Source organism: Castor canadensis, chromosome X, assembly GCF_047511655.1.
Source record: "Castor canadensis chromosome X, mCasCan1.hap1v2, whole genome shotgun sequence".
NCBI lineage: Eukaryota > Metazoa > Chordata > Mammalia > Rodentia > Castoridae > Castor > Castor canadensis.
In genome coordinates, this window is record NC_133405.1 from 126,158,452 (window position 1) to 126,186,143 (window position 27,692).

Consider the following 27,692-nt stretch of genomic DNA (forward strand, 5'->3'; position numbering starts at 1 on the left):
TTGAGTATACACCTAGAAGAAGAATTGCACATCATAAGGTAGTTGTACTCAGTTTTAATACATTCTGCCGGAGTTCTAAGCGCTAGAAACAATTTACACTCCCACTAGCTGTGTGAGAGCTCTGGTGATTCTATACAATATGAAGTCTGTTTTATAATAAATCAAACATAAGTAAGTAAATTCATTCAAACAGAACCAATTTAACCCTTTTGGAGTAACACTGAATCAGTAACACTGAATACTTTCCTCCCTCATTAACTTCTAAATTGTTATGTAAACTGGATGAGTTTCCTGATGTCCACTCTTTCTTAATCCAACCAGTCAAAAGTCTCTCTGAAAACACAGTCCATTCATTTATCCAGCTAGAATGTTGTGAGTGTTAATACACTGGTGTTTGCAAAACAAACCCAACCCTTTCTCCAAAGCCACATTCAACAATGAATGTGGCTAATATGGCAGAGTCAGCTTAGATACATGCTGTAGATCTGCCCTTTATAAACATGGTGTCTCCAAGGCCATGGATGCAATTTTTTTTGTCCTTTAGATATGTTTTCTTATTCATATGTGCATACAAGGCTTGGGTCATTTCTCCCCCCTGTCCCCACCCCTTCCCTTACCACCCACTCTGCTCCTTCTCTCTCCCCCCCCACCCCCTCAATACCCAGCAGAAACTATTTTGCCCTTATCTCTAATTTTGTTGTAGATAGAGTATAAGTAATAATAGGAAGGAACAAGGGTTTTTGCTGGTTGAGATAAGGATAGCTATACAGGGAGTTGACTCACATTAATTTCCTGTGGGTGTGTGTTACCTTTTAGGTTAATTCTTTTTGATCTCACCTTTTCTCTAGTTCCTGGTCCCCTTCCCCTATTGGCCTCAGTTGCTTTTAAGGTATCTGCTTTAGTTTCTCTGCGTTAAGGGCAACAAATGCTAGCTAATTTTTTAGGTGTCTTACCTATCCTCACCCCTCCCTTGTGTGCTAAAGCTTTTATCCATGAATGCAATTTTGATAATAAAGAAAAATGTTATATTGTTACGCAGGTTTTAATGAAAGAGAATCGTGTTTTTAAAGTAATAAAACATTTTTGTCAACATAGGTGTTACTTGAATAAAAGAAGGTGGTGGTTGTAAAAGGAGCCAGACAGGAAATTCAGAGCACTTACTTTTTTTTTTCCTGATCTTTACAACTAATTCATATTGCAGAACCGAGCCTCCAGTTTCCCATCTGTAAAACGGGTGCTTTGACAAGTTGCTTAGATGATGTATCAGTGCTGTCCAGATCTAGGTTTTAATCTATGAACGTGCGGAGAGCAGAGACGCTGACAGTGGGAGAAGGTAGAGGGGACCAGCGGCAATTTTCTATTCTGCCACCTCAACCTCTACTCCACCCTACCTCAGAGCGCTGAGGATCCCAGTTTCTACATACCCAGTGAATTATGTCCTTCACTAGGAAACCACGGAACTGAATCCTTCTCCAGGACGAGAAATCTTTTACCAGTTTCTCCAAATCCCTCTCTGGAGTGGTTTGGTTTCTGCATTGAGGAATATTCTGGAAGAGGGGCGACCTGGGGAGGGGTTGCCACCTTTCAGTGCTGAACGTGGTGGGACAGGCCTTTGGGTACCAGGGCGACCCCTAAAGGTGAGCTGCTGGATGTGGACGTTGGGGTCCCCGAGTGGGAGGGTCTAAGCGGTCCAGAGAGCCCAGAGGCGCCGCGGAGATCCTGGGCGGAGTAGGGTGGGCAGCCGGCCCCCACTTCTCCCCACCCCCGCGCCCGAAGCTCCCCTCAGGGCTTGGGCGGGCGACGCGGCCCGCTCACACCCTCCTCTCCTGGCGCCCCGCCCGCTCCCCACCTCCGCGTTCAGCCTCCGCGCCCAGCCTTGCCGCCGCCGAGCGCCGGACGCGCCACGCCGCGCTGGGCAGCTGGAGAGCGGCGGGCGGCGAGCGGTCCCGGGACGGAGCCCAGCCCGAAAGGGGAGGGGGGACGCGGCCCGAGGGAAAGGGGAGCGCGAGGCCCGAGGGCGCCGGCAGCCAGCGCATCGCTTGGACCGGCAGGTAAGCATGCAGCGCCGAGATGGGGCTGAGCCCACGGGCTCCCAAGACCGAGCCCGTTGAGCTGACGACGGGCGCGGAAGGCTCGGTCGCAGCGTGTGGACCTGGAGGGCGACAGGACGGCGGGGCGAACGCTCCCTCAGCCCGGCTGCGGCTTTGAGCCGGGGCGTCCTGAAAGGCAGTGGGAAGCTGCGAGCGTGGGAAAGGGGACTCTGGCGACGCGTTTTCTGAAGTGGGGGGAACGTGTGGACCCAAAACCTTTAAACGCACTCATACCCTTCCCATCCCTCTGGGAAACCGAGCCATAAGCCTTACTTGCGCGGGCGGTCCGTCTGCCAGGCGCGGCTCCTGGGGACTCGGTTTGTCGCGCCAGGCAAGTGGGTGCGGCGTTGCCTGAGGAGCGCAGAAGCGCCCTGGGCCGGTGTGGCTAAGTGCAGCACCACCTGGCGGGTCCAGATCAGGTGGCCCCGGGAGCCGCGGGACGCAGTGGCAGCCTAGGGCCAGGGGGGCGATCATCAGGGAAGAGGCTGGTAGTCTCCGGGTGAGTGAGTTTCAGCCGGGCGATGAGTTTCTGGGATCCATAACTATACACAAAGTGGGAGGCGGGTTAGAGCTGACTGGCCTCCCAACAGCCAGATGAAGCAGGAGACGGAGGTTTTCCGTGGCTGCTTCGACAGTGACACTTCAGCCTGCACTATGCACATGAATCCTCTGGGGATCTTGTTAAAATGAGGTTCTGATTCAGTAGGTCTGGGGTGGGGCCCGAGAGTCTGCAAATCTCCCAGAGGTTGCTTGCTGCCTCATGGACCACACTTTATTTACATGACAGACCCTAAAGAACTACTTTTGTCTAACAGGATGAAAAATCTCAGAAGTGGGAGAACCGGAGACGAGGTCCTAAGACTCTACAACCCCATTTCTATCCCAAACACACCCATTGAAAACGATTAAATCGTTTCTACTAATTTAACAGAGAAATGCTTTACTTTTCATACCAACTTTCTAGCCAAATAAATGATTTGATAGCAGAACTGGTTTCATGGACATGCAACCTGCACTTGGTTTAATGTTTGCATTCTTAATTTTTGAACAAGGGGACTCACATTTTCATTTTGAACTAGACCCCACAAAAAGTACATAGTGGATCCTGTCTTGTACTCACCTTAGGTGGAAAAAGGACCATTTTTTTGGTCTAGCTTGTGGGTGATGTCCTGTAAAGGTTTATTAAGCAAGATGCTGCTGTTGTTACGATCTTTCTCAACTTCTCTTTGGCTATCTTAGGAAGTAAGCCATTACCCAGTTATGTATGGTATAAAAAAATTTATTGCTTCATTAATATTAATAATGCACGAAGAGCTTAATTATTAGTAAACAATGCAATTAAGTTAATAAAAATATTTTGTAAATTAATCGACAAGGTGTATGCTATTTCCGAAGGATTTGGAAAGTCTTTATAAAGTGTTTGCTTAGGTAACATCTAAAATGAGTTGGACATTGCTTGATTCTGCTGCTTGTGCAGCTCAGGTGCAAAGCTGGAAAACAAAAAGTGGCCAAATTTTGCAGCAATTCAGGGGTATTGTTTTACAGGGCCTCAGCACCATGCCAGCCCTGATCAGATTCCCTTCTGCTTTTATCATTCCCACATCCCTGCAAGGTGACTTTCATTAAAAGGGGGATAGAGCAAATTTAGCTGCTGAAAAACACTGAAGAAATACAGGGCCAGAATCTGTGTTTTGTCTGTGAATAATTCTTGCCAAACCCCCACAGATTCCAGGTGTGTGTGTTTTCTGGGAAAAAAATGTTGGAAATACAGAAAAGAAAAAAAAATGGAGCTCTAATTATGGGTATGATTCTGCTTAGCAGAGGGAGAAAAAAATCTGAGAAATGGAATTTCATTGGCAGGTTTGGCAGGGAAAGGAAAGCCGCTGTTTTTGGTACCATGAACAGCCTTCCAGAAATGGCAAAGTGAGTTTGTTCAGGTGTTAGGGAGAGTCAACAAAGAAGCTGATTTTCCATGGCCCATGAAGTCATTCTGGGGACTCAGACGGGGGACATCACGACATATGTTCTTGGTGCTTTCACTACTCAGACGAAACTGACAAACACATTTTTCCATTTTGCTGCCTGATAGTGCCAAGTCATTTTCAATTACGCGATACAAATTGGGACAAGCATCATTAAATTAAAAAATAGAGATGGGGTGTTTCTGTAATATTAATAGTTCCAAAAATAGAGAGATTCTGACTTCAGTGAAAGCCTGGGAGCTGTTTTTTTATGCCTCACTGAGAAAGGCCTTCCCCACCTCAAATAGAAAAAAAATTCTTTTAAAATGTTTATGGTTTTAATCTGTGTGGAACCTTATTTGGGGAGCATGAGGTGGTATCGTTGAAATATTTCAGAAAAAGTACCATAAAATAAATTCCCTCAAAGATACTAGTGAACACTCTGTTCCATTTTATAAATATAATTAATATTTGAGTCTATTTTATGTTTTTAAAATTGGAGAATAATTTATTCATAGTAAAACTCACCATTTTAAAAGTGTACAGTTCTCAAAACATGTATAGTCAATTTAACTACCACCCTAAAAGACATAGAAGAATTCCATCACTAAAAAATTCTCCATTAACTCTTTATGTTCAACTCCCTACCACTACTCTCAGCCCTTGGAAACTACTGATTTGTCCCTATAATTTTCTCTCTTTTAGACTGCTCCATAAATGAATTAATATACTATGTAGCCTTGAGTCTGACCTTTTTTACGTAGCATAATACATTTAAGATTCATCTATGTTGTTGTGTAGACCCATAACTTGTTCTTTTTTATTGCTGAGTAATGTTCCACAGTTTGTTTCTCCATTCACCAGCTCTTGATGATTTTGAATAAAGCATTCACATATAACTTTTTGTGTGAATATAAGTTTCGTTTCACTCAGGTTAATACCTAGAAGTGGTATGGTTGTGTTGTATGATGAGTTAACTTTATAATCAACTTTGCTTCCAAAGTGGTTGTACCATTTTCTTTTTTGATTTTTTTTCTTTTCTTTCTTTTTTTTTTTTTGTGGTACTGGTACTGGGATTAAACCCAGGATCTCACACATGCTAAGCAGGTGCTCTGTCACTGTCAATCCCAAGTCCTGGTTGTACCATTTTGTATTCCCACCAGCAGTATATGAGACGCCCAGTTGCTTGGCATCCTTATCAGCACTTGGTGGTGTTGGTTTATTTTATTTTAGGCATTTCGTAGGTTTGTGATGGCATCTCTTTGTGGGTTTAGTTTGATCTTCCCTACTGACTAATAATGCTGAACATCTTTTCATGTGCTTTTGATTATTTGTATATCTTTTGTGAAGTTTCTGGTGTTTTTTTTTTTGAACAGTGTTTTTGACTACTGAAGAACAGTAATCATATAATTCATACAACATATCATATGATTCATATAACTGGATACAAGTTCTCTGTCAGATGTATGTATTGCAAATACATTTTTTTAGTCTGTGGCTTGCCTTTTAATTTTCCTAATGATGTGTCTTTGAAGAACAGTTTTTAATTTTGATAAAGTCTAATTTATCAAGTTTTTCTTCTGTGGTAGCATATTTAATAAACCATTTAATAAATATTTATTTACCCCAGGTTCACAAAGATATTCTGTGCTTTCTTCTAGATGTTTTGTAGTTTTATCATATATACATCTTCCATATATATATATATATATGTATACATATATATGGAAGAAAATTAAGGGACAGTTTATATAATACACATATATACATATGATAGCTTTTTGTAGTGTTTTTCAAACATTTTGCCCACCAGTCACAGTGAGAACTACATTTTGTATTTCAATCCGGTACAAACATACCCATATATAACTGAAACAAAATCTCAGAGTATTATTCGGACATTTTCCATTCTCTCCCATCTGTTCTATTTCATTTTTAAGTGATCCTCTAAATTAATTAATGATTTCATGAACACCGCTTTATAAAACTGTTTGTGTTACCAGGCCCCCAAAACTGCTGGATTGTGTCCAGGAAAGTTTCATTTTCTACTAATTCCTGTTATGGTACAAAGTGAGTTCATTTATAATATGCAGAGATAACTGTCACTACCCACATTTCTCTCTCCATTGAATATGCAACCTCTAAGCCAGCATCCATCCTTGACCCCACAGACTAGCCAGTAAATGCAGTCTTCTAATTCCACAGCTCAAAATCTCTAATGACTTCTCAGATCCCCACTGTAGCCTCCTTTATCTCTTCTCTTCTCACACTTGTCTAAACAGACTGGCCTGTGTGCTGTTCCTTAGCCAAGCCAAGCATCTGCCTGACTCTCAGCCTTTGTAGTTGCTGTTTCCTACCTATAATACCATTTCACCAGACAGTCATTTAACTTGCTGCCTGGTTTCATTGGGGGTGTTGTTCTAACCTCCATTCTGTAGCAGTAACTGCCCACTTACCACTGGAGAGATCTATTGTTTTATCCCACTTTTGGTTTTGGTGGTAACATTTTCACCTACAATTATATTATTTAATTATTTGTTCAGTGATTCTACATCTTTTTCCCCCTGCTAGAGTGTAAGTTCCAGGAGGACAGGGGCTTTGTGTATCTTGCTTAGTGTTGTATTATCAAAATCTAGAAGAGGACTGGGACATAGTAAGTGCTCAGTAAATATGTATTCAGTGACTGAATGAGAATATCTAGAATCAAAGAAAGCATGTACTAATTCTAAGAGAAATTCAGTGTGCTCTGCTTTTCCTTTCAAGTTTAGCACGGAATTTTCCTTAGGTTAAGCATTAAGTATATTTTAATGTTAAGCAGTTCATTAAGCAACAGACACTCAGTATTTACTACATTTCTGACTCTGTGATAGGAATAATGGTAGTTAATAGTTGATATGTATCAAGTAGGCACTGCTCTTACTACTTTGCGTGTATTAACTTATTTAATCTTCCCAACCTCCTGAGGCAGACATTATTACTTTACAGAAGAAGAAAATGAGGCACAAGGAAGTCAAGCACCTTGTCTAAGGTCATGTAAAAGACAAGTAGCGAATCCAGGGTTTGAATGCATACCATCTAATTTCAAAGCCTGTATTCTTAACCACAATGCTCTTAGAACAATTCCTGTCCTTTATAAGTATGTAACATTTATGGCTTTTGTTCTGTTAGCATAGTGGTTCTCAACTGGGGTGATTTCTGGCAATTTTTGATTACTGTGACTGGTGGGGCTGGAGGTGCTACTGGCATCTAAGGGGGTCAGGGGTGCTGCTAAGCATCTTACAATACACAGGACAGTCACCCAACAAGGAATGACCTGGCCCAAGCATCAGTGGTACTGATGTACAGAAACCTTGCCTTAGCACAGTAGTTCTGACAGCTGCCTGTCTGAATCACTCGAGGAATTTGAAAAAATAAGGTCCAGTTTTTGACCTTAGCAAATCTCCATGGACCTTCAGCATTGCCTCGCAATCCTTCTATGCTGGCCTAGTTGGTTTGCTTTTCCATTCTCCAAAAGGGCTGTTTCACACTTTCTTCTATTTCCTCTGCCCTTCCTCCATCAGCTGATGACTACAGCTCCTTAGACAAGAATCTCCTCATATTCCCACTACCCAAAGTCTCAGCATGCCTACATTTGTACAGATACTCAGTGTTCCCCAGTGTTATTGTGAAACTGTGAATGCAATGTCCCTGATATGTCAAAGAGCGACTTCTTTTCTGGGCTCTTGACCTTTCATTCTTTTTACATTCCCATGGACGTACTTTTTTTGGGTTTTTATTTTACTTTATAACTTATTACTTGAACGTAATTTTAAACTTTGTAAACAAACTGCAATAGTGAAAACAGTACAAAAATACCTATATGACCTTTATTTTCTGATTCATCTGTTAACACTTGCCTTATCATTTGCACTCTTGCCCATGCACATATTTTTTCAGAACCGTTAGAGAATAAGTTACATACTTAAAGGCCCTTTACTCCTAAATACTCCAGCCTGAGTTTCCTAACAATAAGAATATTCTCTTACATTACTACAGTACTGTTACCAATTCAGTAATTTTAACATTGATAAGATGTTGTTACTTAATCTGCCATTTCTATTCCAAATTTGACAATAGACCTGATAACATCCTTTATAGCACTTTTTTCCTTTTAGTAAAGAATCTGGTTAAGGATTCTTAGTGCATTTAGTTGTCATGCCTCTTAGTCTCTTATTTCTTATTTTTATTTTTTGTGGTACTGGAGATTGAACTCTGATCATCCAGTGAAGATTTTTGTGTGGTAAAACTTTAATATTATGATTGAAAATAACAGTTTTTCAACCTTACTATTCCTTTCACATTTACCAGTTGACTCTCAGCAATGCCATGCCTTCTCCCCTATTTTTCTCATCTATTTATTATTGATAAGAACTCATGGACCCTGTTTGTTTTCAATGGTCTATAATCTGTTACCATACTTAATTAGTTTGCTTGCCAGATTATGGATGAGTCAATTCTTCATTCTGTTTCCTTTTCTTCTTTCTGGCTTTAATGAACTTCTGGATCTTCCCCATCAGCTTATGATTGTGTTCTAATATCTACTGTCTTCATTAGTTCTTTATCCTTCTCCATCTGTACCCCTCCCATTTATGTTCACCCTTCCTAAGAGGAACCTTTTTAAAGGATGCTCATATTTTATTGCACTACAGTCTTCCCTGTCCAGTAGAATCAGGATTCTGTCCTGAGGCTCTTATCGGTTCTCAATGAATTCCACATTGTCAAATACAGATGTTACTTCTCTGACTTACCATTCTTGACTTTGTAGCAACATTTGCACAGGGCAAATAAATGAGTACCTTCTACTGAGTACCTTCTACTGCCTCCATTATCTTGTATTGTCTTGGTTTTCCTACACTCATTCTAATTCTTCATTTCTGCCCCCTCTTCCTCTGCTCAATCTACAGAGATTGGTAACCCTCCAGGGCACTGGGACTTCATTTTCTTCTCTTTCTACACACTTCTAAGATGACTCCATTCAGTCTTATGGCTTTCCATTTTATCTAGATGCCAGTAGCTCAGGAATGACCTTTCGTACCATCCCAAACTTAAAATCTGCCTGGGTATCTAACTTAATATTGCTGATTTTTCTGTCACTCTCGTGTAAAATCTGATTTCTGCCAGTGCCATCTCAGTTTATGACATTATATACTCAGTTGTTCAAGGCCCAAATCTACAACATTATGCCTCACATCCATCCCATCAACACATCTTGTCAATTTGACTTCCGGAGGAAATCCCAGATGTTGCCACTTTTCTTTACACCTGTTCCTCTACTGTACTTCTGCCCACCATCATCCTTTTCTTGGAGCATTGCAGTGGCCTCCTATAATCCAATATCCACTTGGCAGCTAGGCCGTCTTTTTAGAAACACTAACTGGATCATGTCATCCCCTTACTGAATTATGGCATTCTGACACATTCCAGCCTTTGCTCTCCCCCTACTCCTCCCAGCCCACTGTACTTCCTGTGCACTTCAACTAGCGCACTAAGCTCCTTTTGTACTAGCTGTTCCCCTTGGAATGCTCTCTCTGCCCTCCCCTTCGTCTTTCTATGGCTGGTCCCTCATCATTTCAGATCTCAGATCACCTCTTTGATGAGCTGGCCCAAAATAGCCACCAGGTCACCCTCTATATCATTCTCACCTTATTTTAATTCTCTGTACTGCATTTATTGTCTATTAGGTTCCTTGTTTATTTATATTTTTATTGTTCCCCTCTCCTGCCCGTCTCCCCACAGAATGTGAGCATTTATTCTTACTGCCTAGACTAGTATTTGGTATGTAGTAAGTAGTCAATAAATACTTGAATGAGTGGTACATCTAAACTGTCTAACATGATTTTCAACACATGAAAGGTATTAAGTAAATTCTCTTTCTCTCCAAACATACATACCCTATTCCCCCCCACTTTTGAGACAGGGTCTCACTACATAGCCCATGCTGGCTTTAAACTAGCTATTCTCCTGGCTCAGTCTCCCGAGCACTGGGATTATAAGTGGGTGTCACCAGGTCTGGTTTAAATGTTCCCTTTCTCCCATAGTACTCCCCTGTGTCTGGGGCTAGTACAGAATCTTCTGGTGAGGACAGGGATCTGATTAGGAGATTCATATTTATGTGTTAGGTTCCTCCTAATTATTAGGATTTCTAGACAAGGGGAAGTTATATTTTACCAAGAAAAAACTGAGAATTCCAGAGATCAACAGTGTCACATTTTCAATGAGGGACTTTCCTGGCCCTTCTAAATACAAGACTGGTTCTCAGATTTTTAAAAATTGACATGTTTACTTTGGGATGCAGGCATGTAAAGTATGTAAGTGTCCATTTTGGAGGACTGCATGTGGATGTTGAGGTGGGAAGAAGATGACAACAAAGGAACTGATGTGTCCTCTGCCTTCGTTTATAGTATAATTGACTGTGTCCATTTCAGTGTGAGCTTTGGAATAACACAAATGAGAAGCTGTGTGTGTTATTGGAAACTGGGGAAAGGACACCGAAAAGTGTTTCCCAATAGTTGGTTCTGGTCTGAAATTCATGAACTGAATATGTGGGGAGAGAGAAAAGAAAAGTTGGGAGGTTGCATGCTGAAGCAATTTCCCTTTTAGTAATTATTTGAAGATTAGCTGTGTAGTTTGTTTTTGTTTTCTGGTGCAGGTTTGAACCCAGAAACTTCTGCTTGACACTATCACTGAGCTATACCTTCAGCCCTTACCTGTGGTTTTTTGGGGGAGAGTGGGGAACTCCATGTAGAGGACCCTGTATGGTATCAAATCTTCCTGGAAAAATCAGTTCAAATGAGCTCAACTAGTGATTTTGCTGTCTAGATGACTAACTTTTTGACAGAGTGTACCACATATTTTGTGGTATTTGGAGAAATCATTACCCTTGACCCAGTAGGATCTGGTTTTCCAAACTGGGCCAAATGTTTATTGCATTCTCAGTTCATACATGAGTCAAAAGCTATATGCCATTATTTGCTCTATTTATATTTCACACATGCATCACCATTAATCTTTTTTTCTAGCATCCATTCTTATGAAGTAGACAAGTAAGTAGCATTTCACAGACATTATTTACAGGCCTGATCTTTTTGACTTGTCTGTGAAAGTGGATTGAGTATGTGTGCATATATATTTTTAAATTAAGCTTATATTGAAGTACAAATTATACACAATATAAATGTACAGCTCAGAGAATTTTCACAAACAGGGCATACACCTGTCACAAGCTCCCAGTTTAAGCATCAGAAATGAGCAGCCCCAGAAGCCCTTTCATGCTCATTCCAGTAAGTAGTACTGTCCTGACCTAAATGCCTTAGATTAGTTTTATTTGTTATTAAGTTTTATATATATGTGGTACCTGACAGGATGTCTGCCTTCTTCCACTAGGTACCGTTTGTGAGAATCCTCCATTTTGTTGCATATTTTTAACAATTGCTGCCAATTATTTTCTCCTCCCAGTGCAATTAGAGTTAGTAGACACCTTTAGACATAGCTTATAGATCTGTATCCATACACGATGCTGAAGATTTTTTTCATAACTTTAGTTTTAGCACCAGTGTCTTTTTAAAAATGGGGATTTTTTTCATAACTTTAGTTTTAACACCAGTGTTTTTTAAAACCTTTTTAGAAAAATCTGTTTCTATGCTCATTTATTCCTTTACCAACTTACCTATATCAAAACATCATCTTTAAATGTCTTAAGAATTTTGTCTTGCTTTTTCTTTTCTAGTGAACTCTCTTTGGTCTCATTCTGTCTATGTTTCTTTGTCTCTCTTATTTATTTTGAAATAAAAAAATATTCCTGGAACTGATGAATGTGATTTTCAGATTCTGAGGCATAGATTCGCCACCACAATGGCCTTAGAATGGGGCAAGCTTATTGGGCACAGATTCCTAATTTTGCGGAGGAAAAGAAAAAGGATTAGATTAAGGAGGTTTTGAAAAACTAAAATGTGTTTTCTTTTGTCATGATTATACCTACTCCAGTAGGTTGACACTCTTCCCTTTTCTCCAACAAATCTGTTTTTTCCACAAACTGGAACCAAATGCATTCCATACCTGGGAATCTTGTTAAAATGCAGATGGTGATTCAGCAGCTTTAGGTGGGGGGAGGGGGACAGATCTCTCCATTTCATCTGCTAGGGGATGCAGAAGCTGCTGGTAGGGGACCAGACTTTGAGTAGAGAAGCTTCGGAGCAAAGCTGGGGATTACCTGGGACATTCATCCATTGCCCACTCTTGATAAACATCCCTGCCCAAGATCATCTCTAGGCCTGACCTCTTTGTTTTTTTTTCTTTTATTATTCATATGTGCATACAAGGCTTGGTTCATTTCTCCCCCCTGCCCCCACCCCCTCCCTTACCACCCACTCCGCCCCCTCCCTCTCCCCCCCCTCAATACCCGGCAGAAACTATTTTGCCCTTATGTCTAATTTTGTTGTAGAGAGAGTATAAGCAATAATAGGAAGGAACAAGGGTTTGTTGGTTGAGGTAAGGATAGCTATACAGTAGGCCTGACCTCTTTGTATTGGCCAAAGAATCACATTGTGTGCCATCTGCATTGTAATGGTAGACAAAACCCAGTGTGCTTTAAGCCTTTCTTTTAATCCTAACTAGCAACTTCTTTTAGAACATTTCACCAGGTTTCTGCTTAAAAGTATCAAACCCCTGAAGAGAACTACTACACTCACACACAAGCCAAATAACAACACACACACACACACACACACACACACACACACACACACACAACCTCAGGTATTGATGTGAAGAAAGGAGTGGGGTGGGGCAGGCATGAAACCACCTTCTCTCTTGTCTTCAATAGTTCATATTTCCTCATTCATTCCAAAGAGCCTGGGTATTTATTTCAGCCTGTCTGGCCCTGACCCCTTAGCACACTCCAGCTCACCTGCCAGCTGCATGTGTCTCTGCTGGCACCTGCTTTGTCTTATCCCCATGTGGCAGGTTGGAAGTGCCGCTGAGCAGCCCTCAACCCATACCTGATGAAAGTTGGTAGACATGTATACTCCAGCTCCTTTGCCTTCAAGTGAGATAACTCCCAGAATTCTCCAGGACTAAGCTCCATTTACCAGTAGTATCTAGCTTGACAATTGTCCATATCAGCTGCCTCCCTGCCTTGTCTCACTTCTCCATCCCCCTATCTGTGTTTCCCATTATCACATCCTAAATAAACCACTTGCTCTTCAATCTGTGCCTAAAAGTTACCTGCTATAGGAACCTGAACTAAGGCAGGGGGCTCTGCAAGGCCAATAGTTAAGAAGTACTGTTGTTCATTTTAATACAATCTCATCATAAGAAAACAATATGGGAGCCCCATAAAGTTTGCTCTAAGGAGTGTTTTAGATATTTACATGTTATTAGTGTTTACACTTGATCTTAGCCAAAAGGTTGAGAAGCAATATATTATTAGTATTTAGACATTTTGTTGGCATGACACAAAACATTCAGATGGCTGGAAATAAGGGTAATAATGGACAAAATGCTTCATGTTGCTGAGGTGTTTGGGGATCATGTCAATAGAGTTAGTTTTCTGGGCTCCCTGGTCTTTCTGTCCCCTGCCCAGGGGGATGCATCTCTTAGTTCTGCCTCAAAGTCTTGACCACATCCTGGGTGCATCTTATTTTCATGTACTCCACAGGCCCCCCTCACTGACTTTTTTGGTGGACTCTGTCCCAAGCCCTTTGGGAAGAGTTGGCTTTCTTGGACCTTCACTTTACTGAACAGATACCCATGACAGTAAATCTCAAGAACACACCAACACCGATTTTTCAAAACTTTGCATCAACAGTCATTGCTCTTCCCTAGCATCCTTAGTTTTCCCCTTCCTCTCCAGACCAGAATTGGATCTGTACATCGGCATAATTTAAGAATTTCAGTGCATTTTAGGAGATTTGCCTGGGCCCCAGTAGGAGTTCTTTGTCCTTCTATATGTGCAGAAATGTGATAAGACTCAGCCTTTCCCCCTTAAGAACTTGTACTTGAATTTCCCCTTCCTGTGGTTCCTCACATGTTTGGAATTCACACTAGACAGGGATGTTGGCCCAACTTGACACTCTGGATTGAATTTTTCACAGTTTTGCCCTACCTCTGCCAGGGTGTGCTGCCCAACAGACAAAGTGTCTTTTGAATTTCCTGGGGGTCCTAATTTGAAACCCTTGGTTCTTTGGATTTGGTATCTTAAGAATACATTCCTCATCAACAGGGCTACCTTTATTGTAAACAACTGTGGAAAAACAAGAGCGGATGGCTTAGTGACTGCTTCTCTGTGATTCAGAGAACCAAAGAATATAACATTTCTAGTCAGCTACCAGAAGAAAATACCATAGACTGAATGGCTTAAATAAGAAATGTCTCACAGTTCTGGAGACTTGAGGTCCAAGGTCAAGGTGCCACCATAGTCAGTGTCTAGTGAAGGCCCTCTTTCTGGCTTGCAGGCAGCCACTTTCTCACTGTGTCCCCACTCTTCAGAGAGAGAGAGAGAGAGAGCAAGAAAGAGAAAGATCTTTTTTCCACTTCTTACAAGGCCACAGTTCTATTGGAGTAGATCCCCAACCTGATGACCTCATTTAACTTTAATTACCTTCTAAGCTTCTGTCGCCAGATATAATCAAATTGGGAGTTAGGACTTCAACATATGAATTTGGGAAAGAGGCATAATTTAGTCCATAGCAATGTGCCCAACTCTACTGCCCACCTCTCTAGCATCTCACCTGTTTATCTGACTGAAGCTTGAAATTCCACAATTAGAGATTCATTTCCTTGTTTTAGCATGTTGTAAAATGTAAATGGGGACAGAACCTGATAGAGGTGCCTTGGTGTGTCCTTTTCCTGAGAGCAGGTGAGGGTTCAAAAAGTATGAGGGACTGGGCCCCATCTAGAAGACAGAAAGGGTACTATAGAGAGAGTTGGTTTTCTCCTAAATCTGTTTAACTTTGGTAAGGCCTGTCCTAGTCCTCAGAATTATTTTCTTATTAGTTTCAGCCTTTACAATAAGAGAATTGAGTACTTTGCCTTCTTGAATTTGTGAGCAACTTGTGGGACATTGCTTTTTGAAAAGAGAATTATATTGACTATGCAAAGGGAGAGCTTTGCATAGAGCTGCTAATTAGCAGATCCATTCTCATCAGCTTCTCGTTGGTTGATCCAGTCTTCTATCAACATGAACTTTCATTAATCAGCAAATTATGTGGACAACAGATGTTTGTAGTAGTGATTCTATGTACTGCTGGACCCTTAAGTGATTTTTAAAGTGTCAAGGATTTTTCATATTACTATGACTTTGAGAAAGTCTTGGCTACTGTTTGTTATCAAGCAGAGTATTTTCACCTTAGTACTTCATCTTCCTCCTCTGCTAGCATCAAAATAGTACCTGAAGTAAAGTGATCCATTTCTCATGGCTTGTTACTGCTGGGATCAGCTGCTTGTGGACAATCAACTCAGGCAATCAGAGCGCTGTGCTTGGTCAGTATCAGCCAGGGAAAATGCATATGAAATTCCATCCCCTTTGTGACTGTTCCAGCAACCCTGGATTTGCATCAGCTTTTGAAAAGTACATAAAAGTAAGCATTATCCTAAATTTGGTGTTTGTCCTTCTTATACATTTCTTTATAGTTTTCCTACAACAGACTATGTCCCTGAACAAGAGTGAAGGCCACTTGCATGCTTTTTAACTTAATATGATTGGTACCTTTTTAAACTGCATTTCTCTGCCACTTTCATTTCATTCAATGTTATTTTTGTTAGATTCAACCTGGTTGCTAGATGTAGCTGTAGCTCATTTCTTTTCCTTTGTTTTACTTCCTAACCTCTCCCATTGAACAACCAAACCTACATTTGCCAGAGTGGCAGAGACAGGGACTGCACACAAACACACACACTCTTATAATTAGTTGATGTGGAACAAACCTCAAATTATTCTTTGAAAGAACAGTGAATTTAAGGCAATAATTCATTTAGCTTTTTAAACTAGCTACTTTGGAAACTGTTTTTAAGCTTTAGTTATTCCGTATGTTCACAACCCACAAAATTGGTTTTGGAAACAATACTTTTTCACTTTGCCTACAAGGAATGGCAAAGTTGAGCTTGAGTTCATTTGCAGTAGTTTCTTTTCCCCTAGGTTTTCAATAGTGTCATCTTTCTCTGTGTCTTTTTGCTTGGTGTGGATTTGCCGGCTTCTCCCAAGAGTATGTGCAACTCCTTCACTCTCTCCATTCATTCAACCATGCATTCAACGTATGCTTATAAAGTCCCTACTATGTGCCAGGCGTCCTTCCAGGTACTGGGAGCAAATCAGTGAGCCAAACAGACAAACTCTGTGCCTCAATACAGAGGCTTCTGTGGGGGAAGCAGACAATAGATGAGCAAAACATACAGCATGTTGGATGGTGAGAAATGCTGTCTGTGGAGGAAAATGAATCAGGAAAGAGGCACTGGGAGTGTTGAGGGTTATACTTTTGGATAGTGTTTCTCTAGGCCAGGGATTGGCAAACGATAGCCTATGGAACTCCACCTATTTCTGTAAATAGAGTTTCATTGGCACACAGCCACACTCATTCATTTCCAGATTGTCACTGGCTGCACTGGCAGGTTTTAGTGATCACAACATAGACAGTATATGGACCGCAAAGCCTGATGTGTTTGCTATTTGGCTTTTTACAGAAAATATTTACTATTAGACCCTTTGCAGAGGAAATGGAGATATTTACATATGATAACTTTGAGGAATTATTATCTGTGTTGTGCTTTTCATCTTCCAAAGCATTGTTGTAAACATCGGCTTGTCCAAGTGCTGTGGCAGTGCTGTGTGGCACATTCCAGCAAGCTTTGTTTTACAGGGGACTGAACTGAGGCTTGGTGAGGTTGATATTGTCCTGGGTTGCTGGCCTTGTAAAGCAGTAGTGTTTAATTGTAAAAGCTGGTCCTTTTTCCAGCCCCATCTCCTATTCCCCAGGGATAAACACAACCTAGGGTTTATAGCCTGTGGAGCTTCCTAACATGTGAAACACAGAAAGGCAGCACTGTGTGGACATCAAGAGCATGGGCTCTGAAGCTCAGATGCTCAAATTTAAATGTTCACTCTTCCACTTCCCTATGGGACTGCAGGCAAGTTACTTAACCTGTATGAGCCTGTCTCAGTTTCCTTGTCCATAAAGCAGTCATTATTGTATGCCTGCGATGCATCTCAGTTTGTCCAAGTCAGCTCTAATTTGTGCCTGTTTTCTCCATATTCACTAATAGTGACCCATTTTACACTCAGGTACCACAGTTTGGACAATAAATTATATGCATATCCTAGCTAGGGTCATTGCAGAGATTAAGTGAGTTCATACAAATGAAGTGATGATTGACCTTAAGTAGAGTAAGCATCTACTAGACTTTGGCTGTCAGTTTTTATCATCGCCATGCCAGCCCTTCACTTAATTTTCTTCTGACCTGTTACTGGTCTCCATGCAGTCTGATCTGATTACTATCTGAAGTGATTTTGCTTGTGTAGATTAACAGGTGTTTAAGGATTCTTTTTCAACTTTTCAGAGTCTCTGCCTGTGACATTTGTCCTCTGAGAGCCTCCTGGCACACCCCTGACCTGCAGCAGCTCTTGGCCCATGAGTCATCTTCTTGTGGGGATTGTTCTTGCCACCTCTCTACCATTGCTGCCCCTTCCCAACACAATTCCTATTTAATTTCCTGCTTTCTATTTCTATTTCATAGTGCTGATTAACATACCGGTTTTTTTGATACAGGTCTCACTATGTAGCCCAGGCTGGCCTCAGACTTTCTCTCCTCTGCCTCAGCCTCTTGAATGCTGTAATCGTAGGTATGTAGCAACACACCCAGCTTAACATACAGGTTTTATTGAGCTACTAATAATGCTTTTACTATATCTTCATTTTATTTATATAGGAAAAAACCCTCAAAGTATGCTATGTATATAAGAAGATTTATTTTTCTGTTTTTAAAACTAATGTCTTTATCATTACAATTTCCAAAATCACAGAAAAAACACAAGGAAACAAACAAATACAATCCACTCCCTTTCCCCGCAGTAGTTGGAGTTTTGATGTGTAACCAAGAGAAAGTAGTTCCTACCCCCAGTGTTAGAGGAAGTGCATTTTCTATTCTAGTTGTATAACTTTAGCTAAGTAAACACCCATTTCTTATGTTCTCTTGGTACAATTTGAGCTTCTCTAGTCTGAAAATCTAAAGTCTAAAATGCCATGTAATCTGATATTTTTTGAGTCCCCAAAAGATGTTCAGATTTTTGGATATTTCAAAATTCAAATTTTGAAAAATTTTGAATATTTTAGATTTTGAAGCATTTTGAATTTCAGATTTTTGGACTAATAATAGTCAATGGGTAAAGTCTGTGCAAATATTCCAAAATTGAAATAAGTGAAAAGTATGAAACATTTCTGTTCCCATGCATTTCGGATGAGGGATAGTCAACCCATATTATAAATTTTTATTCCTTTAAGATAAATCATTTTCCTCCATATTTGTATTTGAAACTTAATGTGAGCGAAAATATAAATGCATCCATCTAGCTTAGTCCCATCTCTAGAACTAAAGGGGGACAAATAGAAAAGAGAAACTGAGTGAAATGGAATGTTCTCCCACTTGGAACTAAGGTTTTCTTGCACATGGGCAGAGCATTAGCCTGACTCCTGCCAAAGCATGTCTTAATAGAAATGATCATGAGTGTCACACTTTTTCTTTGCTAACTTTATAATGTTGAGTAAGTTGCTATCTGTGTCATTGCCTCCTCTAAAGATATAATTCAGCCCCTTATATGTTTGCTTCCCAGCTCTCTGTTTCATAGACTTCTCTGTCTAGATTCATATTTGTTTGAATATCCCACTGGCATGGACAGCTCATAGGGGCACAGTTGTGTCTATCTTGTTCAACAGTGTGTTCCTGACATCTCAGGTATTGCCTGGCACATGGTATTTACTCAATAAATATTTGTTGACTGGGGAGGTGCCCAAGCAAGACAGAGCACTCACCCTTCATGCAATGGAGGTATACTGCTTCCAGGCCACATTGGGTATGATCTTGTGAGGTCCTTAGCAGTGTGAGAGAATGAACCTTCTCCCCCATGCCCAAATTCTTATAAAAAAGACAAGGTAATTAATTCAACCATTATAGTTGGTTTAAAGACCAAATGTCCTTTAAGATGGGAAGCTCATTAGGACCTTCATACTGATGAGTAGTATGAAAGAGAAGGGCACAAAGAGGGAAGGTGGAAGAGGACTATGCAAGATGGGCTGGCCAAGGAGGAAAGAGGGTGGAAGAGCTGTGAGCCCATGTCAGCTATAGTCTTTTCTAGAGAAGCCTGGCCAGTTTCAGTCACAGCCCAAGGACAAATGTAGAACAGTTACCAGAGTTCCCGGCACACCTAAGCAGCCGAGAATAGCGACAATACAGATAGCTATGTACCATAAATCAAACACTGGGCCAAACACTCTTCCTTTACTGACTGACTCACTACTCCTCACAAGAATTTTAGGACACAAATGTGGAGATGATCCCCATTTTATGAGTAAAAAATTTGAAGTACAGAGACAGTAAATATCAGTGACTACTTTATTCTGCAACCTGTGATAAGTTCAAATTAAATAATGGCCGTTATTCTTACGGCTCGGTGAAAATATCTCACTGTAAACTGCCACCCCCCCTTTTTTTTTTCTATAATCTTATATGTGAGAAGGCTTTGACAATTTTGTCAATAATTGAGAATTATTGGGCTGGGAATGTAGCTCATTGGCAGAGTGTGTGCTTCGCAAGCACGAGACCCTGAATTTAATCCCCAGCACCACAAAATAATAGTAATAATAACTGGGCATTATTATTATAGAATAACTAAAAGTAGCTTATAATTCTTCTGAAAAGGAAGTTTTAAAACCAAACTGTTTGTTACAGTGTACACTTGCTTTTACTTATATGAGCACATTACATATTTATTCAGGCAGAACCATTTTCATACCAAGTGGCATTGTTTAACCTATTCCTAACTACAATACTGATAATTACTACTTACTGAGCATTTACTATGTGCCCAGGATTATTTTATGTGTTTTATATGTGTTGATACACATACATGTCCCAACACCAGGAGATGAATCCTATTCATATTTTCTCCATTTTACAAATGAAGAAACTGAGGCACACAGCGAGACTGAGTTATTTGTCTGTGGCTTTAGGGGCCACAAGATGCAGAGTCAGAATTTAAATTCAGGGATTTATGCCCCTTTAAAATTCTGCCATGTGCTTCATGTGTAGACACAGCAACCTTCTTTTTTATGGTTAATACTTAGTGAAATTCACAAGGAGTTAGGAGGGGATTGAATATTTTTTCCTGTGTGCCCCACTAGCTGTCACTTGACTTTCCCATTTTGGTCCATTTCTTTTCAGTCCCCTCACCCTTTCTAATGAAAACCTGGGAGACTGACTGAAATATTCTGTTTCTCAGTCACTTTGCGCATTTCTTGCTGTAAAATTTTTCATCTGTCCCCGAAGTTGACTTGTGTGAATATTAGTGAAATATTTTTCCCTCAGTATTCTATTCATCATTCTAATTAATGACTCACTAGTTTTACCAATAAAACGCTTTTGTCCATATGCTGACTAGCAAAGTATGAATTGTTGATCAAGGTTTGAGTGGCAGAAAGACAATTTGTCTCCAGGGTGGCCTTTCTGAACACTTATCATTTAAACAAAAAGTAACTGATGCACACAAATACCAGACTGCTTTCCCTGCAGCATGTTAAAATGACTTACAGACCATATGACAGACAGCGCCAATATAGCTACAGCTCATGGAAACTTTGGGGTCTAGTGGTGAGATATTTTCTTTGGAGTAATTTGGCTCATGTATTCTCCTGTTTTCTCAAAATATCTGAGCAGTCTGTCTTTTACTGCATCAAAATATCTGGGGAGTCGGTCTTTTACTGCAAGGGAAAAATAATACTCCCACACCATTTGGAACACCCCAGTTTTGGAAAAATCACTTTAAAAAGTGCTGTGAGCCACCCATGCTGTAGCAGTGCAGGGGTCATTTGGGAAAAGGCAGTGTCCAGACGCCTGTGGGAGGTAGGATTTTTATGGTCTGTTTGTTCAGTTTTGTAATCTTCAGAGGACTCTATACAGGCTGTCAATGAAAACCATTGAACCTGTCAAGTTGTTGTTTGCCAGGTATCCTGGAAAAACACACTGAAAAATCTCAGCGTTGGGTGGGTCAAAGAGGATAGTACTAAAAAAAGAAGAAAATGGATGGCACTCTTTGGTGGGAGGCCAGGCTTGGTGCCGCAGCCAAGTTCCCTGGTGATAGAGGAGTTTCCACCACCAGAGGCTTCCCGTTCTGACTTTCCCCACCCTATCTTACACCATCCAGTATTAAAAATAACTACTTGTGGTGGAGCCAAATAGAATCACTTGAAGGTAATTTAAGCATAAGCAGGTAGTGTTGATGCTTTAGGGGAGAACATCCTTAATGAGGGAGGAGAAAAGGTAAAGCAAAGAGAAAGCCAGTCAGGGAGGTTTTCCTGGATGTGGGTGAGATGAGTGGAATGGCACTGGTTTCTACCTGCCCCCCCAGACTTCTCATTTCATTCTGTGCCTCTTCAAATTAGGCACTGATTGCCAACTATGCCGATTTTTTTTGTTGTTGATACTTGCTTTATTTTTAAGTTGTTTCACAGGACTGGTATTGGGAAAAGCTGGGGAGTGATGTTATCTGTGTAGAAATTGTATGTGAATATGAAGACCAAGAGCAATTTATTGCTATACTTGTAACCCAGCAACAGTGGAATACTCATGCCCTGCTGGGGTTGGGTTGGGGGCTGTAGATTGGGCTGGGAGAGGGGCAGAGGTTGTAGTGGGTAGGCTTGCTGGCCAGGGTTCCAGTGTAGATCTGGCCACTCACTTCCTCTGAGCCTCACTTGCTTTAGCTGAACTCTAGGCAGTGACTGCCACTCTCTCATATTTACTATCCAACCAAGTCCCTTCAATCTTCCTCATGTATATCGCTCAGATCTGTCCATTGCTCCTCATAGCCACTACCTTCAAACAAACTGGGGGGTTGTCTTTCACCTAGGCACCATAATCATTTCCTCATTGGTCTAGAGCAAGGCAAACTACTGCCCATGGGCCAAATCCCACCAGCTACTTGTTTTTGTAAATAAAGTTTTATTGTGCACAGCCACGCTTGTTCATTTACAGGTTGTCTATGTTGGTTTTTGTGCTATGATGGCAGAGCTGAGCAGCTGTAGTAGAAACCCCACAGCCTGCTAAATGGGAAATATTTATTATTTGATGCCTTTACTGGAAAGGTTTGCTGACCCCTGGTACAGAGGGAACATTTATTTGTGTAATTACTTTGAATCTTCTTCTTTTTCTGAAATCTTATTCCCATGATATTTTAGTAGATTTTCATGTGTATATCACATAAACAAATGTGGAGCCTCCATTTTCTTGATTTTTGTTTTATTGAATTATTCACACCTTCAGAACAACGTTTGAGAATGGAGCATAGAAATCCCAAACTGGATTCCCACTTATCCCTGTCCCCTCTCAATCCATTTTCCATACAACAGCCAGAACAATCTTGTTAAAATGTGAATCTTAACACATCACCTACTGTTTCAAATTCTTCAATGACTTTCCATTGCCCTCAGAACAAAGGCATGACCACTGAGCCCCAACCCCAGGAAAGGCTGGTCCTTTCCTCCCTCTCTAGTTTCCTCTTCCCCTGTCCTCAAGTTCTGCCCACTCTGACCTTTTTTTTTTACTTCCTTACATGGGTCAGACTCCCTCCCACCACTGCTTCTTCAACTTGATATAGTCCTCCTTGCCTCTGTGCTAGGCTAATTCCTTCTACTTAGCCTTAAGCTTTCCATGACCCTCTAGGACAAACACCACTGTCTTCATCCAGAGTTCCAGATGCTTTTCTTTGTGGTCCTTATCACAGTTGCAGTGTTGCATTTCTTGGTATTAATTTTTTTATCCCATTGTTGTTTCTCCACTAAACAATAAGATCCCCAAAGGCCTGACTTATCTTGTTCTCCAGTTTATCCCTAGTCTCTAGCATAGGGCCAGGAATTTGCCTTGCACATACTCTATAAACACCTCTGGAGCCAGTGAGATAATGTACACAAAGGCATTTTGCCTACTATAAATCACTGTACAACTGAAAGAGATTATTCCTATTACAAACAGATGGGCCAGGCATACTCAGGGATACTGAGGTAGGAGAATTGTGAGTTTGAGGCCAGCCTGGATTATATAATGAAGGGAAACAAAGAGAACAGTAATTCTAATTCAGTGGGGGACGTTCTATAGCCAGTTTGGGTCTATAACATAGGAAGGGAGATTTTGGAAGATGCTTGAAACAATGAAGTCTTCCTTTGTTTTTCCAGAACATTGCATGGAGAAATGGGGACAATCCTGGAAATGTGCTCCTAAGGGTATTCTTCCCATTTATGTTAATTGATGGAAGCTGTGAAAAATCTCTGTTCACCTAACATTTTGGCAGTCAGTTTTGAAATACATACATCTAGAGAAGAAAACAACTTCTGTAGAGAACCCTAAGAGAGAAAAGGGTCCTACTCAAAATATTATAAAAAGAAAATGAGCATTTATCTGGCCCCAACATTAATTTGATCTTTCTAAACATTAATGTCACAACCACAAACAAATGGTGGGTTCCAAGACACCAGGGAAAAGTAAGCTTTCAAAAGTTTGATAAAACATTATTCAGGAGAAAAAATTTAAAGTGGGAATAAAATACAGACTATAAACATGGAAGAGGAAAGAAAAGCATTTTAATAAATGACCTTCTGGCTTCTGAGTCCTACTGAGTGGTTTGATGTCATTAGCAAGATGATCTTATTGATTTTCTTTTATTCCTGTAGTAAACAAATGGAAATGTAAGCATTTTACCACTCATAGTGCTTTGTTTCCTATAGTTATAAATATATTTTCTGCTCCTTTAGCCTGAGCAACCACTTGAGGGAAGAGGCCTTAGGCAATGCCCCTTAAACCTTCGATGTCTGGCTTACAGATCTGTTTTCTACTGGCTAAGAGTTATAGGTACCAGGGATGACTGGAATATTCTCTACAAGTCAAAGTGACAAATTGTTCTCCCAGGGAATTTATCAGCAGAAGATGCCCAGAGGTGGCCCACCTACTCTATCAAGTTTCCACCTTGTATAGCCTGCTGGGTCCAGAAACATCTTTCTTCTATGTGTAGTGTTTCCCACACCATGCAAACTCTGCAGGATTTGGTTATGTAGGTTTCAGTGTATGGGTCTGTTTTCTGGTACACATCTGAGGCTATGTACTTATATGGGAAAAAAGTTAATTTAGCTCCCAGTTTTGGAGGATAGAAGTCCAAACAACATAGTATGGACAGCTTTGGTGAGGGCCCCCTGGCTATATCCTCTCATGGCAGGTGGCATCACAATTGCCAGGTTGTGTGTGAGAAGGAGAGATCACATTGCCAAGCAGGAAGACATATAGTCTGGACTTGTTCTTTTATAATGAACCTCTCACTAGAATTAACTCAGGGGTCCCTCAAGAACTACCTTCTTCCCCTACTTGGGAAGTGGAGGTAAGAATGGTAGAAGTTTAAGTCCAGCCCAGCTTCCCCCCCATCCCCCAAAAAAGTTAGTGAGATCCTATTTCCAAAAAAAAAAAAAACAAAACAAGCTGGGTGTAATGGAACATGGCTATAATCCCAGCTACCTGGGAGGCAGAGGTAGGAGGGTCAGGGTCCAAGGCAGGCCCCAAGCAAAAGTAAGAACCAATCTGGAAAATAAACTAAAGTAAAAGGGCTTGGGGTGTGGCTCAAGTGGTAAAGCATTTGCCTAGCAAGTGCGAGGCCCTGAGTTCAAACCTCAGTACTTCAAAAGAAAAAAAAATTACCTTGATCCCTTTTAGGGCAGCATCCCCAATGACCTGAGGCCCTATTAGGGCCCAACTCTTAAGGGTACTACCACTTCTCAACATCATCACACAGGGGACCAAGATTCCAACATGTGACTTCTTGGGGGACATACTCTGACCATATTCAAACCATAGCACAGAGAGTGGTTTAGAAAAAAATGAGGCAAGCTTTGAACTAGAAGCGGCCCAGACCAGCACCTTAAGCACAATGAGCCCTTACTTGTAGTACTTATAGAAGGAAAAGAAGTAAAAAGAGCAAGTGTGTATGTGTGGATAATGAAAGAAAGGAAGGGTAGATAGAGAGGAAGGGGAAGAATGAGGAGGAAGGAAAGGAAGAAAGACGGAATATAAGGTAATTTTTTTCTGTGTAACAAAACACCTCCACAGTTGGCAGCTTAAAGCAACAACCATTTAATTAGTTTACGGTTTCGGAGTGTGCACTCCGGGCAGGGTTCAATGGGATGGTCCTTCTTGGGAAGCACTCTGCCACTGACCTACAACTTCAGCCCCTAGGGATGGTCCTTCTGCTTGTCACAGAAGGCTGGATGACTGTCCTGGAGGTTGGCTGGCTGTTGGGGTGATAGCATGACTGGCCTGCAGCTTTCTTCATCTGGCAGGCTCCTTCAAGCTTGTTTCCATGCATACACGGTGGCATGAGGCTCCGGGAGCAGCAAGGCGGAGTGAATTCATGTCATGCACTTTTTAAGCTTCTGCTTGCATAACATTTATAAGGTCCTATTTGGCAAAGCAAGTGATAAGGCCACCCCACATTCAAGGGGTGGAGATGCAGACCCCACCTTTTTTGTTGTGGTACTGGGGCTTGAACTCAGGGCCTTCACCTTGAGCCACTCCACCAGCCCAATTTTTTGTGATAAGGTCTTTTTGAGATAGGGTCTCGTGAACTGTTTGCCTGGGTTGGCTTCAAACTGCGAACCTCCTAATCACTGCCTCTTGAGTAACTAGGATTACAGGCATGAGCCACTGGTGCCCGGCAGACTCCACCTTTTGATAGGAGGAGCTGCAAAGTCACATTTGCAAACAGGACAGGAATATTGGGATGGGAAGAATTGACAGCTGGTTTTACAATCTACCACAAAATGGAAGGGCTGCACATTTCTTTTGCTAGCAAAGGTGATAAAGACACAATAATCATGAGGTTGAATTTGAGGCCCTTGCATTGAATTAAAAACTTAATAAATCACCAAGTTCCTACCTTCCACAGTTTATCTGTCAAATAGGGCCAGATGATAATGTAACTTCTTGCTCATTTCCAGTGGGAACAATAAAAACACAGGAGGTAAATTTTCCTTGTCTTTTACTCCCTAGAATTGAGTGGTTGAGCATTTAGTACATCTCAAGTGGCAAACATGTTTGAAAACAGAAAAATTTTAACACATGAGCCTTAATTTCTAGCCCAAATGGCAAAATACACAAAAGACTAAACACAGGAAAACTTCACATGTGTGTTTTCTTACTTAGTAGGACCCATCCATCCAACATATACAATGGTTTGTTCTTCCTCATCTGTGATTTGTTTGGTCATATTTCCAATCAAAGCATCAAACATAGTTTACGTAGAGGGAAATGCTTAGTGTTTTTTATTCCCATGTGAAGAGAAGTTATAAGTTAATTAGGAAATGTCAGTCATGGCAATTGAGATTGATTTAGGGTTGCCATAGTTATCTACATACAGTTTTCCTGGTGAAGTGTTTTCATATAAGTGGAAGAAAATTCACTTCTATTTAACTTTGTATGAATACAGCTAAATGTAAGATTTGCATTTAATATCATTTTTTTACAAAAACAGAGAACAGGAGGGCAGAACAGGTCCTGCCTGGGGGGATTGATACCAGTGGGAGGGGGGGAGAAGGTGGGGAAAGGGCATTGGAGGGTGAATACAGTGTAAATACTGTGCACACATATATGTAAATGGAAAAATGAGACCTGTTGAAAGTATTCCAGGAATAGAGGGAGGGGGGATAAAGGAGAATGATGGAGGGGGTGAATTCAACTATGATATATTGTAAGAACTTTTGTAAATGCCACAATGTACTTCTAGCACAACAATAATAAAAAAGAAACTACTTGAATAAAAGAACTGTATAAAACTACAAGATATTTCAGAGGGAAATTTTAAAAGATCTAAGTAAATAAATAAATTTTAAAAATTCATTTACATGGATTGGGAAATTCAAAAAATATTTGCATGTAAAAAATCAAGTATAAGTGTTCTTTGTATGAAATAACAACTTAATGTTTTTATGAAGTGGTTAATTGGTGAATCCTTATAGATGCATTTACCTTTAAGGTGACAATTGTTTATACTCTAAGGAAAGTCATGTCCTCCCAATCCCAGCCTCCAAGGTAGCTAGAATTATAGGCATGAGCCACCAGCACCTGGTTTTTTTGTTTTGTTTTGTTTTTTGTGGTACTGGGGATTGAAGACAGGGCACTCTACCATTTGAGCCATACCCCCAACCCCTTTTGCTTTAGTTGTTTTTCAGATAGGGTCTGGCACTTTTTGCCCAGATCTGACCTCAGACTGCAATCCTCCTACCTCTGCCTCCCAAATAGCTGTGATTTCAGGTGTGAACTACCATGCTCTGCTTGTTTGCTGGCAAGGGGTCTCACTAAATTTTTGCCTGGG

At 40.9% G+C, this 27,692-nt stretch overlaps 1 protein-coding gene across 5 annotated transcripts in view; it reads left to right on the plus strand.

Moving 5' to 3' along the window:
- Nucleotides 1-1,891: 1,891 nt before the first annotated feature.
- Nucleotides 1,892-27,692, plus strand: part of Adgrg2 (adhesion G protein-coupled receptor G2) — a 105,374-nt gene continuing 79,573 nt past the window's right edge. For all 5 annotated transcript variants that reach the window (XM_020183281.2, XM_074062509.1, XM_074062508.1 and 2 more), the window contains exon 1: nucleotides 1,892-2,051. The gene's annotated coding sequence lies outside the window, so the exon portion shown is untranslated. The remainder of the gene's footprint in view (nucleotides 2,052-27,692) is intronic.